Source organism: Bombus huntii, unplaced genomic scaffold, assembly GCF_024542735.1.
Source record: "Bombus huntii isolate Logan2020A unplaced genomic scaffold, iyBomHunt1.1 ctg00000058.1, whole genome shotgun sequence".
NCBI classification, from domain to species: Eukaryota; Metazoa; Arthropoda; class Insecta; order Hymenoptera; family Apidae; genus Bombus; species Bombus huntii.
Genome location: NW_026099319.1, coordinates 134,207 through 152,507, shown reverse-complemented (window position 1 = coordinate 152,507; position 18,301 = coordinate 134,207). Strand labels below are relative to the sequence as shown.

Here is an 18,301-nt window from a genome sequence, read left to right as displayed (position 1 = left end):
ATGTAGCGGCGCATGAGTTAGAGAACGATGCAAATCGAGAGCGACTCATATTATTGTTTTGCCTCGTGACACTTACACAGTCTTGACGTACATGTAACGTCAACAAATATCTCCAACAGACTCAGGAAACCTGAACAGCCTTGCACACGACACCGACTCCCAAAACAAAGGAATATGAATTCGGCACATAGGCATAAGATAAACGAACATCTAGAAGGGCTGTGTCTTGATCGAGTCTTTCAGTCTTTCGGTAACGGTCAAATCGCACACTTGTAATCCTATTATAAAATAAAGGTACCTCGAACTCTGGTTCAAGAACCCAACATTTTTTTATTATTATTTTCCCATTATTTTTACGTGACATTTTGGCGATCCTGCCAGGATCCATTCGCTTCAGTGTAAACGAAGTTACGATTTCGGTCTACGGACATTATTGAAGATCGAAGGATTCGAACTACTTGTGTTATGAACTTTGCTGTCAATAATTTACCACGGTGGACCAAATTAACGGGGCCACTGTCAGCATAGAACAAATCAACAGAACGAGTTTGACACTCAAACGCATTTGAACGCGCCACAGAGGAAAACACCGCAAGGGAACCTCATTCTACGAACTTACGTATCAAGGTGAGAAAAGTCGGAATTCTTTTAAACAATATAGAACGCGAAAAGTTAGTTTCTCTAGTAACTCTAGCGAAGAGACAATATGAACAAGAAAGACACAAAAGCCGAGACAAGTTTACCCTCTACAAGTGGAGTTCAAAATAAAACGGGAACACTCGATTCCTCTACCAGAGCAATTTTAGACTTAATACAGAGACAGAACGAAGAATTTCGACAACAATTTAACGAAATAAAGAATGCTTTAAAATTAGCGAACGAAGAAAATAGAAAACGCGCTAACGAAATGGAAATATTAAGTAGAAACCTCTCTCGTGTTAAACTACCACAAATAAACGTAAAATCAACTGAATTCGGTTCTATGATGACTGACGATGACGATAATATATCAGTATTAAAACACGATACTAATCCACCTCCACCTATGCCACAAAAGCCACCAACATATGTCCAACCATCCAATTCAACAGCTGGAAACTCTGGAAATCTAAAAGCTGTTTAGTATCTCCGATACTAAACGGAGAAAACGATATAAGTGTAGAAGATTTTATTCGTGAAATAAAAGAAATGAGAATGATGTGTAGCGAACAAACGTTATTATTAAAAATGATCAAAATAGAGAAAATTGTAGGAAAAGCCGCAATGACAATCCGCAATATCCATATTAACGAATTCGAAACTCTGTACGAAGGATTAAGACGTAACGTAGCTACTCAAGCATCAGTAAGAGAACACCAAGATCAGTTAAGAGTGATAAAGCAAGGAATAACCGAAAGCGTGCAAAATTATAACATTAGATTTCGACGTGTTTTCAACAAACTTCAATACAGCATTACCAATGAATATAAAGACGAACTAACTCGATGAGCGATGAACGATCGACTATACATGGTTTCTGTGATTGACTATGTAAGAGGCCTTCGTTCAGAAATAGGACACGTGCTATTGGCTAATCCCCCCCCCCAAACATCATCGATGCAGAAAAAAAGGCAATGGACGTGGAAAAATACTTTCGCGAAGACAACGCTCGCAGACGGATGACACGACAAACAACCACTCCACCATCTTATCGTAACCAGACGTCTCGTCCAGTAGGTAACCGCTTCACGATTACAAGTAACATGAATAACAAAACTCCACCCACACAAAACATTCTACCAAGAATGAATAATTTTACAAAGCTTGAAAATCGACCATTAAACGAAAGGCCACAAACGAAATGTTTCAAATGCGATCGATTGGGACACCTTGCCAATCAATGCCAAAATTTTCGAATACCGCCTCAAACAAAAGCCCTTCCAGGAATAAACCACATTCAAGAACAATCAGAATTAACAATGCTACCTCAGGAAGATTATCCACAATACGACTACAATTACCAGGACGACGAGGATTGCGATTTTTCGTTGACTCGGGAGCAGGAATCAACTTGCTTAAACGAGGATGCTACCCAGGAAGGACAATAATACCAGACACATAGAAATTCTCCATGGAACATTCCAAATACGAATCCAATTCCAAAATTAAACTAAATTTATTCAACAAAGAGATAGAATTTTCCTTAGTAGATGATAATTTCCCTATCATAGAAGACGGCATATTAGGCTTACCCGGTTTAAATCAATATCGATTCGAACTCTCCAATAAAACATTAAAATTAGATAATAATACTCTTCTGCTGCAGCAAGAACCACCCCTCGCATCGGGAGAAATCGTTCAAAAAATTGTATACTTCGACGGAAAGCCAACGCCAGTATGCTTTATCAATGGTGGTAAGTTTTCAGTCCAAATTTCTAACATTATTGAAAATATAAACACTGTAGATCAAATCTAAAAATTCAAATCTTTGATTCGACTATCGCACATAGAAAAACCTCTTAGAGAACCTATGTAGTATTTTCGTCTGTACCTACTTAAATTATATTTATCTTATTTTCCTTTAAGCATTCGTGAACGTAGTGGTAATGAACTTCAATGTGTTTAGAATTTTTTGTGAAATTTCCGTACTTTGCTATACTTATCACTCCAGAGTTATCGTCATAAATTTTTACAGGGTTATTGTCTAGATTTACATTGAAGACCTTCATAATTTCTCTAATAGACATTAATTCACTCACCGCTTCCGATAGAGCTACATACTCTGCATACGTCCAGGCTTTTGTCACACACCTTTGTTTTTTAGATTTCCAACCGATTACATTTCCATACAATTTAATTACATATCCAGAAGTAGATTTTCTATCTAAATGATCTCCTGCCCAATCAGCGTCCACATAACAATCTATCGTTTCACACTTTTCATTCCTTTTCTAATGTAACCTTAAATCTTTAATATTAAATATTTCAATATTTCGGTACAAATATTTCAATATTCGCAAAGCATATTTAAAATGTGTCTCGCTACAACAATCTTGAAATCTACTTAAGATAATTCACACTATAACTTATATTGGGTCTGGTATTTGTACTAATATACAGCAATGCGCCAATTAAATTCTTGTATCCAATGTCATTTCTATTTATCTCAGCGTTTTCAATTTTTAAATTTGTTTCCGTTGGTGTACAGTACAATTTGCTGTTTTGTAATTTATATTTGTTCGCTAATGATTCAATGTATTTCGTTTGGCTTAGTTTCATTTCATTTTTTATATAATCATACTCTATATTTATTCCAAAATATTCTTTTACTTCACTTAAATCTTTCATTTTAAATTTATCAGGTAATAGCTTCTTTACATTTTGTATCCTTTTTTTGTTTTTACTACAGATTAACAAATCGTCTACATATATTAGCAAATAAACAACATTTTCCCCCTCTCCATGAGTATATAGGCACAACTCTATGTTATTCTTCTTAAAATCCAATGTCGTCACATACCTATCAAAACACTCATACCAATCCCTCGGACTTTCTTTTAACCCATAAAGCGCTTTCGATAATTTACAAACTCTATTCGTTCCGTCCGCATATCCCTTTGGTTGATTTACATATACCTCCGAGGTTACTTCACCATTTAAAAAGGCAGTTTCTACATCCATTTGCTCAATTATTACTCCATTTTGACAACAATATGATAGCAATATCTTAAAGGTCTGATTACTCGCCACTGGAGAATATATGTCATCGGCTACGTTTCTTTGTTGAAATCCCCTTACCACTAATCTAGCCTTATACCTGTCCTCTGATTTTTTCGTGTAAACCCATTTTACATCTAATACTTCTTTGCCTTTTACCCTTTCTACCAATTTCCAAGTTTTATTCTTATAGAGACATTCTATTTCCTTATCCATAGCCTGTTTCCAAACTTCACTATTTTCACAACAAATCGCCTCCTCAAATGTGCAAAAGATATCTACTCTACAATAATTTGCGTGAATCTCACTACTGTTTTCCTTTTCTGGATACCTTACTGGAGTTTTCTTATTACGTGTAGATCTCCTAGGAATCTTTACGCTTTCAGAACTATTATCATTTTCATCTTCTCTACTTTCTAACTCTTCCTTATTCATGCTGTCCAATAAATAATTATCTTTACTATCATCGCTAACTGCATCGAATGAATTCTCCTCAAAACCGATACATTTTTTGTCTGTTTCTACGACCTCTACATGTCGCTACTGTTATTTTTACACCTAATAGGACTCTCTAACCTACTTCACTATATCCTAACAGAATTCCCATATCTGCCTTCTTATCCCATTTGGAAACTCTTTTTTGTTCTGGCCTTCTTACAAAAACTTTACTTCCATATAGATGTAGATTTTTAACACTTGGTTTTCTCCCGAAGAATATTTCAAAAGGTGTCTTTCTTTCTATAGTATTCGCTAATATTCGATTTTTCAAGTATGCCGCTGTACAAACTATTTCCGGCCAGTACCTTTTATGTACTTTCGCTTCCGCTAACAAGCAACGCGCCATGTCCATCACTGTTCTATTATACCTTTCCGCTGTCCCGTTTAATTCATGTACGTATGTTGGGCAATTATTTATTCTTATACCTTTATCCCTAGCAAATTTATAAATTCGATTATTTAAATATTCTTTACCATTATCGCATCTTAATATTTTTAACCTCTTGCCCGTTAAATTTTCGGCTTCATTTACGAACTGTACGAAAGAATCAAAGACCTCATCTTTTGATTTTATACAATAGATCCTAGCTATTTTACTATAATCATCGATAAATGAAATGAAATATTTTTCTCCATTGAATCCGGTAGTCTTAAAGGGACCACATACGTCCGTATGAATAATTTCCATTATTTCCCTAGCCTTAGTTCGATTATTTTTGAAAGGTAAGTTATGCATTTTGCTTTCTATACACACCCTACATTTCAAAAGTTCCTTTTCAAATTCATTCGGTATGCCAGTCACTAGCTGCTCTTTACCCAAAATCTCTAAATATTTAAAATTTACGTGTCCTAGCATCCTATGCCATCTTTCCTTTTTACTCATACCACTACGTTCGGCGCTGTTTACTAAGTGCTTCTTCCCTTTCAATATACTTTTTATTCTATATGTCCCATTCTCTTTGAACTGAGCTGTAAGTATATTATCCTCATCTATTACTTTCGCAATATTTCCTTTGGAAATAACCGTATTCTTATCGTCTGCTGGTTTACCTAAACTAATCAAATTTGCGGACATTTCTTTCGCGTAAAATACTTTCCTCATATTTATTTTATTTTGTTTTCCGAATGCTTCAAAATAACTTATAACATTCCCAACTTTTGTCGCTTTTATCGGTCTATTATCGCCTAAATATATATTTACCGGTTCTTTTAGGTCGATAGATTTATCGAAATAATTTATATTATTAATTATGTGATCGGTACAACCGCTATCTAATAGCCACACTATTTCGTTCTTACTTATTTCATTCGTCTCACTGCTGTTTGCTGCGTGCGCCGTTGCTGTCCATATGCCTGCTCTTGAGTTTCCATGCTCGCCCGTGCCGGTTCTTGATTGATGATGAAAGTTTCCACGTCCTCTGCTCGTATTGCCTTTGTTCTCTCTTCCTCTGTTTCGACCAGGTGTTGGCCCATGCCAATAGCCGTTACTGCTTCCCGCTTGGACGCCATTTTGACACTCTCTCGCAAAGTGTCCTAATCTTCCACATCTGAAGCATCCTTCCTTTTTTGCAGAAAAGGCGTTGGTTTGCCTTTCTCCTCGATTGGATTTATTTTTCTTCTCTGCTATCTCTATTTTATTTTTTACATACGCTACCGTTTGATCCTCTTCTTTCAATGCGTCTATTATGTCCGCTATGTAGCTGTATTCTTCGGGTAACGTATTCAGCATGTAATTCAGCTTTTCCCTCTCACTTACTTGTGCGTCCGCACTTTTTAATTCATTTATTAATTTTTCGAAATCGTTAAAGAATGATGCTGAATCACTGTAGTTCTCCAGTCTTATGTTTTCCAATCTCCTTCTGCATACGATCTGCAGTGCCGTCGACTCTTTCAAGTACATTTCATCGAACCTTTTTATTATATCATACGCCGTTTTTCCTTCCCTAACATACTCCAATTGTCTGTTCGATATTGCACTATAAATTATATTTATCGCCTTCAAATCCTTTTTGTCCCAGTCTTCATCGTCTCTTTCGTTCTTCATTCTAGTTGTAACAACCTCGCATTCCTTATATTTGAGAAACATCGTGATTCTTTGCTTCCACATTCCATAATCCTCACCATCGAATATAGGTATCATGATTTCCGATCTCTCCATTTTAATTGATTCTTCTTTTTTTTTCTTTTCTTACTCAAGCGTTCCTACGTGCTCGAAGTATATTTTTTTTCTCTGAAAGTTTTTTTTTCTTTACTGAAAACTCACTCGCAAGATCGTAACCACGCACTAAATATCTTGCAAAACTAGTAACCACGCTCTGCTACCATGTTAAGGAAATTCGAGGATTTGGGAATACAAATAATTGACTATATTTCCCACACAACAGTTATACATCTATATTACTCTCTGAAGAACGTCTTGCACGCACGCTGGTCGCCAACCGACTATCCTAGATTCTTCTAACATCTGGCAACAGTCTTTTGTCTCCACTAAGACCTTGACGCCCTCTAACCCTTACACACACACTCTCATGTACAGTGTAAATGTATCACTTCCCTAACAAATAAGTATGTTATTTCGTTACCACTTATCTCGTTCATCTCGCTGCTGTGTGCTGCGTGCGCTGTTGCCATCCATATGCCTGCTCCTGAGTTGCCATATTCGCTCGTGCCGGCTGCTGATTGACGATGGAAGTTTCCACGCCCCCTGTTCGTATTGCCTTTGTTTCCTCTTCCTCTGCTGCGACCACGTGTTGACCCACGCCGATAACTGTTACTGCTTCCCGCTTGGACGCCATTTTGACACTCTCATGCAAAATATCCCACTCTTCCACATTTGAAGCATCCTTCCTTTTTTGCAGCAAAGGCATTAGTTTTCATTTCTCCTCGATTAGACTTATCTTTCTTTTCCGCTATTTCTATTTTATTCTTCACGCACGCTACCGTTTGTTTCTCTTCTTTCACTGCATCTATTATATCCGCTATGTAGCTATACTCTTCGGGTAACGTATTGTTTTCGCACGTTCGCTGGGAGACGCGATCTCGAAGAAGCGCGCCAACGGGAGTCGTAAATTCCCGTTACGATTTGCTAATCGACGCCGCGAATCGCTCGATCCCTTATTTCGTTTAGGATAATAAGGGTAGTTAAATGAAGGATAACGCTGTTGCTAACAGGTTATTATATATTTTCACAAACCAACAACTTCGGTGTAACACAAAATGAATATTTGTTATGAGATGACTACGAATGAGTGCGACCTGAGTCTCTAGACGGATTATCGCGTATACTGATGGATTTGTCGACTCATTGTATTCGAATTGCTGACCGCTTGACGAGATGCTTGATTGAGACTGACTGATCTTCGGGTGTAAACCCGGTCGAAGGATGTTGACTGTTCGAAGGATGTAAAGTCAGTGATGTTCGGAGACGATGCTGTGGCGGAGGAAAGCTAAGGATGGGTGTGTCTAGCGCACGGGACCATCGGATTTGTTGGTGACGATTTTGACTAAGGGAGTGAGGGAAATAGTCTTCGTTGTTAATTGGTTAAACGAAGGGTCTTAACCGCCCTCGAGAGAAAGTGGTTCGTGGGAGGAAAGTTGCATCATACGTGAGAAAAACCAACTTTCCCTTGTCAAGCCGTAGTAGACAAAGGTCTTTAGAAATGCTTTGGAAACAGACGTTTGTTCAGTTTGAAGGACCTCGACTAGGAAATTCCTAAGATTTATGGAAGATACTTGAGACTATTGAGGGTACGCAGTGAGTATCCGAAGACATCTGGTTGCCATCTTGCCCGCGGTGTGTGGCCTGGGCTAGGTAGAGTTACGCGACGTAACACGTATTTATCATGTAATTCAGCTTTTCCCTCTCACTCACTTTTGCGCCTGCACCTTTTAATTCATTTATTAATTTTTCAAGATCGCTAAAAAACGATGCTGAATCACTGTATTTATCAAGACTTATCTTCTCCAATCTCCTTCTGCACACGATCTAGTGCCGTCGATTCTTTCAAGTACACTTCGTCGAACTTTTTCATTATTTCATACGCTGTTTTTTCTTCCCTAATATATTCTAATTGTCTATTTGAGAAGGCACTGTAAATTATATTTATCGCCTTCAGATCCTTTTTATCCCAGTCTGGATTGTCTGTTTCAGTCTTCACTCTAGTTATAACAATATCACATTCTTTATATCTCAGAAACATTGTTATTCTTTTCTTCCACATACCGTAACCCTCACCATCGAATATCGATAGCATAATTTCCGATCTCTCCATTTTAATTGATTTCCTATTCTTTACTCAAGCGTTCCTACGTGCTTGAAGTATTTTTTCTTTTATTTTATATTCTTTGAACGTTTCTTCCCTTACTAAACTCGCAAGACTAAAAACCACGCACTAAATAGCTTGCAAAACTAGTAACCACGCTCTGCTACCATGTTAAGGTATAGAGAGGATTCGAAAATACAAATAGTTTACTTTATTTCGCACACAACAGCTATACATATATATATTACACTCTGAAGACTTCGATAACCTTCTTGCACGCACGCTTGTTGTCAACCACCTCCTCTAGATTCTCCTAACAGCCTCCAATCGTCTTTTGTCTCTACTGAGACCTGGACGCCCTCTGACGCTTACACACACATTCACGTGTACAGTGTAAATGTATCATCTACGTAACAAGATCATCAACGTAAAATCCTACCGTCCTCCCGAACATCATAAAACCGAAATAAATAAACAGATGACTGAAATGTTAAACAAAGAGATTATAGAACCCTCCGACTCTCCCTATAACTCTCCTGTCTGGGTCGTTCCAAAGAAAATCGACGCATCAGGGAAACAAAAGTGGCGAGTAGTGATTGACTTTAGGAAGTTAAACGAACTAACAGACCAAGACGCGTATCCACTACCTGACATTAACGATATACTATCACAGCTAGGAAATAAGAAATATTTCTCCTCTTTAGACTTATCCTCAGGGTTCCATCAAATACCCATGGACGAGAATTCAAAGAAATACACTACATTTAGCACACCATAAGAACACTTCCACTATAATAGAATGCCATTCGGGCTCAAGAACGCACCTGCTACCTTTCAAAGAATGATGGATACCACGTTAAGAGGTTTGATTAACAATCATTGTTTCGTTTATCTCGATGATATCATTATATTCGGGCAATCGATGGAAGAACATACTAAAAACTTAGTCATTATATTCCAAAGACTCGGGAAAGTAGGTCTAAGAATACAACCAGATAAATGTGAATTCTTAAAGCCCGAATTAGAATATCTAGGACATGTAGTGACAGCAGATGGAGTAAAACCTAACCCTAAAAAGATAGAAGCAGTAAAGAATTTCAAACTACCAAAAAATCCTACAGATGTAAAATCATTCCTTGGGCTAGCTGGATACTATAGAAAATTTATTAGAAACTTCTCTAAAATTGCCAAACCTCAATCTATTTTTAAAGAAGGACATTTAGTATTAATTCATAACGATCATAAAGAACACAAGATAGATACTGAATGGCCAGGGCCATACACCATTGAAAAAGTGAAAAACCCCTTATTATGAAATAATAGTAAATCACTCGATTAGGAAAATACATGGTAACCGTATTAAACCTTACTTTCCAGGACGATCTTCACCTTCTTCATAGTTAGCTAAGCTAAACGTTATACCCCTTAATGGTAGTTCTATATATCAAGAAAAATTAGCTCATGCATACTTATATAGCGAATCCGTAAACGTAATTATAGGTTTAGACATTAAGGATATATATGCAAAACTCAGCGAAATTAAAAGATTTAGACTAATGTTAACAGAACATTTTAAAAGTGAATGCCCGTATTCCAATGAAATGATTACACGCGCTCGCAAAAGAAATTTAGACAATGTAATCATGCATATTAAATTTATGACACACACTTGTTACCGAAGAGGCTCATTGAATTTTGTTGGATCCATTTCTAGAAGTCTATTTGTAACTCTGGATAACGATAATTTAGAATTAATGAATAAAAATATAGATAAATTTTTTGATGAAAACAATAACTTAAAAACCAATATAACTTACAAAACAAATTTCAAAACTATAGCTTTACCCTTAACTGACAGTCTAGAAGAAATCCTAACAAAAATTGAAAACGCTCCAAAAATCATTAATAATGTATAATCGTATAGAATGCACCTCAATCAAATTTCCAACGAAGTAAACTCTCTTAATTATGAACATAGAATTAGAAGTCTTAAGAAATAGGAACTAAGTGTCTTATAAATTATTAGTTATATTGATCTAGCATTACTAGGAACATATGTATATTTAACAAAATAGGATTATTCGATATTATAAGCAAATGCCTACCTTCCAAATTATGTATTCGCGTATTATGTTGTAAAACCAAAGAAAAAAAAAGACACAGGTATAAGCAATATCTCTAGACCAATAGAGCGCACCTTTAAACACATATTCCACACCTGAAATACAACCATTACGAGAATTACCTGAAGACACCAATTCAGTCATCCTCGAAGCAAGGCATGTAAGATTCCAAAAGGGCATACAAAAGGAGGCACTACACCGAAAATAAGAGTCTGGAGGACCAGCCGCACTCTAACACTGGGGGAATGTAACGTCAACAAATATGTCCAACCGACTCAGGAAACCTGAACCGCCTTGCACACGACACCGACTCCCAAAATAAAGGATTATGAATTCGGCACGTAGGCATAAGATAAACGAACATCTAGAAGGGCTGGTTCTTGATCGAGGCTTCAGTCTTTCGGTAACAGTTTAATCGCACACTTGTAATCCTATTATAGAATAGAGGTATCTCGAACTCTGGTTCAAGAACCCAACATTTTTTTATTATTATTTTCCCATTACTTTTACGTGACAAGCAAAGCGTAACGATAAACAAACTCCGGGCAAAACAATGTTGCCGCTGCGTGCAATCGTCAACCGAGGTTGAATTTAAAGTTTTCGATACTCCCCCGAGTATAAATAAAAGAACACGATCGTTAAGACAGTTAGTATCGAACATTCTTATAGCGAATTAATATCGAACGAACGTAAGCATTACCTTGTATACACATATCGAGCAACACTAAGCGAACGACGACTAATTCTGTACTGCAAATAATTTTAAATACATTTGACTACACTAAGTATCAACTCGTCTGGTCATTAATCAACAACGCGTTTAATCGTCCTCCACATACATGTTGTATAAGCTACTATGTGTATATTTATTTATGTTTCCCATAGTACAGACGTATTCCTTATTTTATTGTAGCTGTGTAATTTCAGTAGTCTTGCATAAAGGACATCTGTTTTGTTGCAATTGTATCAGCTATTAATTGTAATACTTGAAGCGTTTGTATCTAATCGTCATGCATCTGTGGTGGCACTCGACCATGGAACTTTCCAACGGCTTCGCGACACAAAGCGCTATACCTTCAAAGCGTAAGGCCGACACGCCTAATGTACCATTGATATCCCTACAGTTCTTTCGCCGAATATTCGGAAGAATGCATACGCGGCAACCGTTGCGGACATCTAATAAACGCGTGCGTAGTGGAGATATCGAGGGGCAACAAAGAAAAGAATCCATTTGGTTTCGAATCAAAGATTCATTCTGCCCCGAGCTGCGGAGTGCGAAAGGTTAAGCGTCATAGCGAAGCAAACACAATTAGAGATACGTGATTATTGACTCTTGATAGTTAATCGTTAATCGTTGTTCATCGTTAATCGTTAATTGTTTTTGATCGTTCATCGTTAATCGTTAATTGTTGTTGACAGTTAATCGTTAATCGTTAATTGTTGTTGACAGTTAATCGTTAGTCGTTAATTGTTGATCATAAATTGTTGACTGTTGATTGTTAATAATTTAATTAACTTTTTTGTTGAACATCAAGAGTATTTCTTGTGGGCACCTTCACCCACTATCCACCTCACATCGTTATTCTACATACGGAAGGCAAGATTGATATCAAGTTCGAAGGACAGACCGCAGAAGTCTGGTCTCTGCTATTACCACGAGACCTTTCGAGACCGCGCAAGGAAGTGCCGGGCCCCTTGCAACTGGACCCAGTGAAACGAGACCAGCCGTCCGTAAACGCGGCATGTGGCGATGGCTTTAGTATCCCATCGCATTTTCGTGACGGACAGGGCACCAAGGATCTCTTTTCTTGTGAACACCGGTGTCAATATAAACGTATACTCGTGCAACAAACTACGCGGATCCGCGAACAAAGATACGTACGAGCTGTTCGCGGCGAATCGAGTGGTCGAAGCAAACCGAAAACGCCTTTCGCGAGTCAAAACGCATCGTCTCTGACGCCACAATGTTAGTGTCACGACCGGCATACTTCAAATCCGATGGACTGACGATGGAGATAAAGATGTGGCGGCACTCGGCGACAATCGGCGGCAATATCGCTGAAGTGTCTAATGAACCATCAACATCCCAACGGTCCTTCCGCCGAAGGTTCTAGAAGAAAGAGCACGTGGCAACGGTCGCGGACGCCTAGCAAATGCAAATGCATGGTGGGGATGTTGAGGGATGACAAAAGAAAGTAATCGGATTCGATCGAAAGTCAAATCATAAGAGCTTCAGTCTTGGAAAGTCACGCCTAGAGTTTGGAAGTGGATTGTAAAGTGAATTGTTGTTAGAAAAAAAATAAAGTTTCTTTTTTTTATTTACACCTCAAATTTCTTTTTTTATTTTGTTATTTTACGTGACATTAGCGCATTCGGTATCGGCAACAGCGCGTGAACGACAAATGGCAGCCGCTAGGATTCGTTACAAAATCTTTGTCTCCCGTGCGATTAATTCTGTATTTAGAATAATTTTAAATATATTTGACAATATCAAGTATCAACTCGTCACGTCATTATTTAAATCATCCACCACAAATCCAAAAACAGAATAAGGAAAACAGAGAAACGAACAAATAGAAAATTAAGTTGCTAACATGTTTTTCTATAATAATATTTTAACATCAATATTGTAATACGCAATGTGTTACGCCGCCTAAAACATCTGCACGCCAGCCCGCGCGACCGGACAACAACCGACCTGCGTAACGTCACTTCGACCCTCAATAAACCTAAGGACCCACCATAACTTTCACTTCCCTGTATTGTTTCGCCATGTGTCTTCAATCCGTTTGTCTTGAAGAATTTCTAAAGCTTAAAAATATTCTCGAAACACAGTCGGTTTTTAGAGAGGTCCTTGGGTTTATTAGTCGCACTTAAAACACGGAGAAAGCGGGTATGCACCCATTAGGAAAATCCGAATAGCCCTGTAATAAAACAAGCTAGGTTTTTCTCACGCACACAGTCATCTATCCACCACGATGGTAGGAGACTCGATACTCATCCCTTCGAGCAGTAGTGCAGGTCATGACCAATCGACACCGCGCTTCGTGGCCCTCACTTTTTCTAACGAAAGTGGGAACAACGAATCCGCGTTCTTTAGGCACAGGGGCACACCCACACCGAACTTTTCTTCCGTATTAGAAAAAGAGCGACAGACAGTCTAAAAACTAACGCCTAACGCGGCAGTCTACACATAGCGCGAGAGTCGCATACTTCACGCAAATCTTTTGTCGGTTCTCGGTGTTGTCGAACACACATCTTCTCTCCTAAATATATTATAGTGCTAAGTCCATTAATACATTAATTTCCATTATAAGAGCCCTGCTCTAGCGTACATATCTATCGCATCTTCATGCGACAAGTTGTTAACTATTTATTTCTCTACGTCAGTGTAATCTAAGTGTTGGAAATATATAATTTATAATTCTGTGAATCACAGTGTTATACAAACTCAATCACCCCTATTATCTCAACGGAAATCAGGGGATCGATCAATTCGTGGTGTCGATTGTTATAATCGTAACGGGGATTTACGACCCCCGTTGACGTCTCTCCTCGCGATTACGTCTCCCCGCAATTGGTCGAAATTTACACAATGTGAAAATGAAAAAATTGGAAGCAACCGAACTACGGATGAAACTAAATCACTTCGCTGCTTGTAAAGATAACTTTTAGTGTTATAAACATAAGTCAAGTAGCAAAGAGCATAAATTGAATTTACCCAAACTCTTCTTGAAATCTGACAAAATGATTCTTTATTTTGTCAAAAAAATCTTTACGTATTTTCCATTCCCATTCGTCGCTTTTTTCAGTGGCGTGTTTATCGCTACGTCGAAACTCCGTCGGGTAGCAGTTAATTTCATTTAAAGTAGAAAACTATTCAGAAACGTGTATACGTTACACAGCAACAAACCAGTCGCCCTGTTATTACCTCGTTCTCAACAGTTCAAATTTCAGGGACAACCGACTACTTAGTATCGACCCAGTACGTCATATTTACTCGCCAAAAGAATTGTAAACGAAAATTGTAACCAGACGTGCCGTTAGTAACTACCATTTTTCGCGAAACTTCTTTTTCATTTGGCGGAAATTTAAACAAACCCCGAAACACCGTGGCGTTTTGCAACTGTCTTTAATCCTTTAAGATAAAAAAGATTGACGCAAAATTTTGACGGGATGAAATTTCACGATATATTCAGGTGAAACGATGCGAAATTAGAGCGAAGCTTATAATGGGAATATAGTTTGCTTGTCTGTTGTCATAAAATGAGATATGCAGAATATATTAAAAAATAGAGTATATGTAATACGAAACTTTATATTATTCATGTTATTATGGACAAAATATCACAATATGTTCATATATTTAAATCTCCTCCGAAAAAGATTATTGTATGTAGAACACAGTTTAACTGTATTTTGAATTCTTGTTTATCAGATCACAATTGATAAGTTGATATTAGGATGATTATCCTCATTTGAAACAATTTTGTGACTGTTACTTGTCAATATACTTTATATCTTATGTACATTTTAAATATAGTACGCAAACTCGAAGTTGCAAGGAACATTAATAAAAACTCAATATTTCAATAACGCCTTTCATGATTATAATTAAATATTTTTTCAAAATGTCGTATCAGTGTTACATCTAGCACCCCCTCCCCCACACACAAAAGTTTACCAATTTATAATATATGTACTAGTAGATTGACAAGTTACGATTTACAGGTTATATAGAATTCTATTTTATGATTTTATAATTTTTCGTTAAATACAATAATCAAATAACTTGCAAATAGTAAAATTTCATTTGTTTTATCGTCAAACTTGTGCAAGGGAACATATTAATGCTGGTAACTTTAGTGACTTGCAAAATTTCAATAGTGCAAGACAGGCCAGATATTCAATTGCAATTGGTTGCTATCCATATTTTCATCGGTCTTACAATAACCTTATGTTATCAATTATGAATTAAAAAGTTAATGAAATCACAACTCACCCAAGGCCAATGGGTATGACTTCTTTTCGAAGATCGATTGAAATCTCGAGTTTGTTGTTTGAGACATTCAGTTACCACAAGACAAAAACACCACTCCATTACAGCCGACGTAAACAAAACATGACAGATTCTTCCAATTCTCGGACAACAAACATAGGCATACATACTGTTTTAAAGTCACAGTCTGTCGTTGAACTTTCGCCAAGTAACTTGATACGCACATATACACGTCCCTCGAAATCAGTTTTCGACGAAAATACATACGTGACATGTTATGTTGCAACCGAACGTGAATTTCTCGCGGGAAATAGCCTGATATCGTTTATTTATGCGTCTCTCAAATACGAATTTTACTATACACTTCGTTTAAGACACGCCATTTTGCAAAACGATTATCGAAAGATTACTGCTTACATCGAGATCGAGAATAGATTCGCAGGAAGCTGGATGCCGCGATTTCTTCCCGCGCTTTACTTTCTTCCGAAGTTGTGATTGGTTGATTTCCTGCTGCCATATTCGGTTTCGCCGAGAATCGTGAACACGTACGCTGGAAGCAATGCGGGGTAATTATTTAATTTATTTCATAATATTATTTAACATATATCGTGAAAAGTTCTGAATATTCGGATTCTTCTGTTATCGTTTCATCGTATGTTAGCATTATCAGCTCTCGATATCGAATTGGCAAACAGAATTTTTCTCATACAAAGTAAGTCACATTAAGTATATGTATATGTATAGTCGAAGCAATGCAATTAAAAATTTTTCCATTTTAATTGCTATTATTTATCACAGACATTTTACCGAGCATTCATTTTATAAATCTTATACATACATATATATATATATATATATATATATATATCGGGTTTACATTAGAATTAGGGTTAGGGGCGTGAAACGAATCTTCGTTTGGGTTACACGTTGTCGTTATGCAATGGAGAAGACATTGACTAGTGCAAATACGATTATTATAGAACCGGACAAGTAACCGCGGTAGTTAGGTGCTCGAGATACTAATGACAATGATCCTAGGTTCAATAACGAATCCGCGGTCAACGGGATGACAACAGAACGTACTCACAAAGTCTAAGTCTGAGAATAATCACTGATCGCGAAGGCGTTACTCTTGGATCGATGAGATCGCGAGCGAGAAAGCCTTTCCCGTCCCGATGATGCCACACAGGAAAACTATAACGGGGTGTGTCTAAGGATACGAGATCATCGGATTCGTCGAGAAAAGCCTTCGTTCAGAAAGTGTTGCTGCTAATTGGTTAATCTCCATATCGGTGGTTAGAAAAGGATGCTAGCCGCCCTCGAGGGAAAGTTGCTAGTGGGAGACGCCGCTCGTTGAAAAATATGTCTTCCCTATCTTCCCGTAGTTGGGACAAAGACTGTTTGTCTGTTTGAAGGACTTTAGTTAACTAAACCTTAAGATTTATAACGGGCCCTCGGGCTAGCCGAACATGTACTGCGGAGACGCATCGACATCTGGCAATCATCTTACTCGAAGAATAGGGTCTGCACGTGGCGAGCCACGGGACAGAAACCGTTGGAATGTTTACTGTCGCGTGTCGCCACAAATATTTCTTTTAAGGAGAGCTATAGAATTACTTCATACCTTTGTTAGGCAAAGCGTTCATCCCGTGACCGCGGCTACGTTCGGCGACTGACTGTCGCCTCGAACCCAAGCTCATTATCACAATTCTCGAATAATTACAATCGGGTTGAATAACTACAATTGTTCAATTACAGCTATAGTAGACTCTAGGTTACAATGTTGCGGGATTATCCAAAATTCCAAAGGCTCCGGTGTTCTTTCATCTCCGACACGGCCATCCTGACTATCACACGTCCTCGTGTGTAACTAAAATATCGTATTTCTTACATTAGATTCGATACAACTGACATTATTTGCGATTTAACTAAATGTCCAAGTAAGTCAAGGGTCCAGTGCAATAACAAAGTTTCGTTCGGAGGTTTGACAACAGAAAAATAAAAGAGAATAGGAATTTGTAATGTTATAATTTGTATTCAAAGTGTTAGGTGCGTTCTGTGAGTCGCCAGCCAGACCGTAATGACACAACAGATCATTTTCGATTTCGTACACCGGTGAACCTCAGTTTGTTGGATCATATTGCCACGTTGGGTGCATTACACCCAGAAAGCACGTAAGCCCACTCAACGGGTTACAACAAAAGCACGTAACCCCACTCAACGGGTTACAACAAAAGCACGTAACCCCACTCAACGGGTTACAACAAAAAGCACATCAACCCACTCAACGGGTTACAACAAAAACACATCAACCCTCTCAACGGGTTACAACAAAAACACATCAACCCACTCAACGGGTTACAACAAAAACACATCAACCCACTCAACGGGTTACAACAAAAACACATCAACCCACTCAACGGGTTACAACAAAAACACATCAACCCACTCAACGGGTTACAACAAAAACACATCAACCCACTCAACGGGTTACAACAAAAACACATCAACCCACTCAACGGGTTACAACAAAAGCACATAAAACCACTCGGTGTATTACTATGACCACAACGCAGTGTTAATGATCCTCTGAGGTCAGTGTACTTGCATCGTTATTATCACCGCCGTTGTCATCACCGCAGACGTCTAACTCAGCAGGGACGCAACCTTCTGGCATTTTTCTCAGTCTGTCGTGTCTGTCCTTATATGATCGTTTACCGTCT

At 37.9% G+C, this 18,301-nt stretch overlaps 1 protein-coding gene and 1 long non-coding RNA gene across 7 annotated transcripts in view; one reads left to right on the top strand and one right to left on the bottom strand.

Annotated features, from left to right (window-relative positions):
* LOC126875835 (uncharacterized) overlaps positions 1–18,301 on the bottom strand; it is a 148,009-nt gene that overhangs the window by 1,059 nt on the left and 128,649 nt on the right. The gene's annotated exons all lie outside the window — the stretch shown is intronic.
* LOC126875803 (venom serine protease Bi-VSP-like) overlaps positions 1–18,301 on the top strand; it is a 163,932-nt gene that overhangs the window by 42,199 nt on the left and 103,432 nt on the right. The window lies entirely within an intron of this gene.